Source organism: Montipora foliosa, chromosome 3 (genome assembly GCF_036669935.1).
Source record: "Montipora foliosa isolate CH-2021 chromosome 3, ASM3666993v2, whole genome shotgun sequence".
Lineage (NCBI taxonomy): Eukaryota > Metazoa > Cnidaria > Anthozoa > Scleractinia > Acroporidae > Montipora > Montipora foliosa.
This window is the reverse complement of record NC_090871.1, coordinates 30,654,930-30,657,429: the sequence shown is the minus strand read 5'-3', so window position 1 is coordinate 30,657,429 and position 2,500 is coordinate 30,654,930. Positions and strand designations below refer to the sequence as shown.

General features: G+C 42.7%; 6 non-coding genes across 6 annotated transcripts; 3 read left to right on the top strand and 3 right to left on the bottom strand.

Moving 5' to 3' along the window:
• Positions 1-384: 384 nt before the first annotated feature.
• Trnat-ggu (transfer RNA threonine (anticodon GGU)) lies at positions 385-456 on the bottom strand. Its single transcript has one exon. It is a non-coding gene; the product is annotated as a tRNA-Thr (tRNA).
• A 307-nt stretch (positions 457-763) lies between these two features.
• Positions 764-835, bottom strand: Trnat-ggu (transfer RNA threonine (anticodon GGU)). Its single transcript has one exon. It is a non-coding gene; the product is annotated as a tRNA-Thr (tRNA).
• A 307-nt stretch (positions 836-1,142) lies between these two features.
• Trnat-ggu (transfer RNA threonine (anticodon GGU)) lies at positions 1,143-1,214 on the bottom strand. The gene has a single exon. It is a non-coding gene; the product is annotated as a tRNA-Thr (tRNA).
• A 206-nt stretch (positions 1,215-1,420) lies between these two features.
• Trnat-ggu (transfer RNA threonine (anticodon GGU)) lies at positions 1,421-1,492 on the top strand. Its single transcript has one exon. It is a non-coding gene; the product is annotated as a tRNA-Thr (tRNA).
• A 307-nt stretch (positions 1,493-1,799) lies between these two features.
• Positions 1,800-1,871, top strand: Trnat-ggu (transfer RNA threonine (anticodon GGU)). The gene has a single exon. It is a non-coding gene; the product is annotated as a tRNA-Thr (tRNA).
• Positions 1,872-2,178: 307 nt separating this feature from the next.
• Positions 2,179-2,250, top strand: Trnat-ggu (transfer RNA threonine (anticodon GGU)). Its single transcript has one exon. It is a non-coding gene; the product is annotated as a tRNA-Thr (tRNA).
• The last annotated feature ends 250 nt before the right edge of the window (positions 2,251-2,500 follow it).

The window sequence follows — 2,500 nt, the reverse complement described above, 5'->3', positions numbered from 1 at the left end:
AAGAAATTGTAATTAAAACTCGTAATTTACAAGTACGCGCATGGGTAGCAGGATAAAAAGATTATCATGTAAAAACGGTAATCCTGTAGAGATAGTAACCATTGTACGATCATGAAGAGTGGGACATGGTCCTACGAAACAAATTTGTGGACCACAGAATGTAGTCTATCTTACCTGTAACTGTAACTGTATATATATATATATATATATATATAATGATTGTGTAAGTTTGAGCGGGGAAATAACAACAACTAACTGCCTCATTTACCTTTGGATCACCAACCTATTCCCTTCAGAAGGCGATTCACAGTGATTTCTGACAAGTATTAATTAGTAGTGTAGGATGGGAACAGAAATCGATACAACAAAGGAAATGAGTGAAAATGTGTTCAGCCGGGAATCGAACCCGGGTCTCCTGGTTACCGGTCAGATGCCTTACCACTCGGCCACTGAACCAACCCCGCCATTCAGCCGAATTGGAAGGACCTTTAAATGGCAAGCTCTGAGGAGAATCGCACATTTTCTGCAGTGAGGATCGCGTCACTATGCTCAAGTTGATCAGCGATTCACAGTAAATTTCCAGCACTGTATGAAATGATTGTGTAAGTTTGAGCGGGGAAATAACAACAACTAACTGCCTCATTTACCTTTGGATCACCAACCTATTCCCTTCAGAAGGCGATTCACAGTGATTTCTGACAAGTATTAATTAGTAGTGTAGGATGGGAACAGAAATCGATACAACAAAGGAAATGAGTGAAAATGTGTTCAGCCGGGAATCGAACCCGGGTCTCCTGGTTACCGGTCAGATGCCTTACCACTCGGCCACTGAACCAACCCCGCCATTCAGCCGAATTGGAAGGACCTTTAAATGGCAAGCTCTGAGGAGAATCGCACATTTTCTGCAGTGAGGATCGCGTCACTATGCTCAAGTTGATCAGCGATTCACAGTAAATTTCCCCCTATATATGAAATGATTGTGTAAGTTTGAGCGGGGAAATAACAACAACTAACTGCCTCATTTACCTTTGGATCACCAACCTATTCCCTTCAGAAGGCGATTCACAGTGATTTCTGACAAGTATTAATTAGTAGTGTAGGATGGGAACAGAAATCGATACAACAAAGGAAATGAGTGAAAATGTGTTCAGCCGGGAATCGAACCCGGGTCTCCTGGTTACCGGTCAGATGCCTTACCACTCGGCCACTGAACCAACCCCGCCATTCAGCCGAATTGGAAGGACCTTTAAATGGCAAGCTCTGAGGAGAATCGCACATTTTCTGCAGTGAGGATCGCGTCACTATGCTCAAATCGCGATCAACTTGAGCATAGTGACGCGATCCTCACTGCAGAAAATGTGCGATTCTCCTCAGAGCTTGCCATTTAAAGGTCCTTCCAATTCGGCTGAATGGCGGGGTTGGTTCAGTGGCCGAGTGGTAAGGCATCTGACCGGTAACCAGGAGACCCGGGTTCGATTCCCGGCTGAACACATTTTCACTCATTTCCTTTGTTGTATCGATTTCTGTTCCCATCCTACACTACTAATTAATACTTGTCAGAAATCACTGTGAATCGCCTTCTGAAGGGAATAGGTTGGTGATCCAAAGGTAAATGAGGCAGTTAGTTGTTGTTATTTCCCCGCTCAAACTTACACAATCATTTCATATATAGGGGGAAATTTACTGTGAATCGCTGATCAACTTGAGCATAGTGACGCGATCCTCACTGCAGAAAATGTGCGATTCTCCTCAGAGCTTGCCATTTAAAGGTCCTTCCAATTCGGCTGAATGGCGGGGTTGGTTCAGTGGCCGAGTGGTAAGGCATCTGACCGGTAACCAGGAGACCCGGGTTCGATTCCCGGCTGAACACATTTTCACTCATTTCCTTTGTTGTATCGATTTCTGTTCCCATCCTACACTACTAATTAATACTTGTCAGAAATCACTGTGAATCGCCTTCTGAAGGGAATAGGTTGGTGATCCAAAGGTAAATGAGGCAGTTAGTTGTTGTTATTTCCCCGCTCAAACTTACACAATCATTTCATATATAGGGGGAAATTTACTGTGAATCGCTGATCAACTTGAGCATAGTGACGCGATCCTCACTGCAGAAAATGTGCGATTCTCCTCAGAGCTTGCCATTTAAAGGTCCTTCCAATTCGGCTGAATGGCGGGGTTGGTTCAGTGGCCGAGTGGTAAGGCATCTGACCGGTAACCAGGAGACCCGGGTTCGATTCCCGGCTGAACACATTTTCACTCATTTCCTTTGTTGTATCGATTTCTGTTCCCATCCTACACTACTAATTATATATATATATATATATATATATATTATATAAAACAATGTTTTTCTACTCAATATAGTTTCATATGGAAACTATATTGAGTAGAAAAACATTGTTATTACCGCTCCATTATTGTTGAGCACTATTCTGGATTTATCAGTGTGGAACTCACCTGAAGTTATATATATATATATATAGTTAAGTGTACGTAAGAA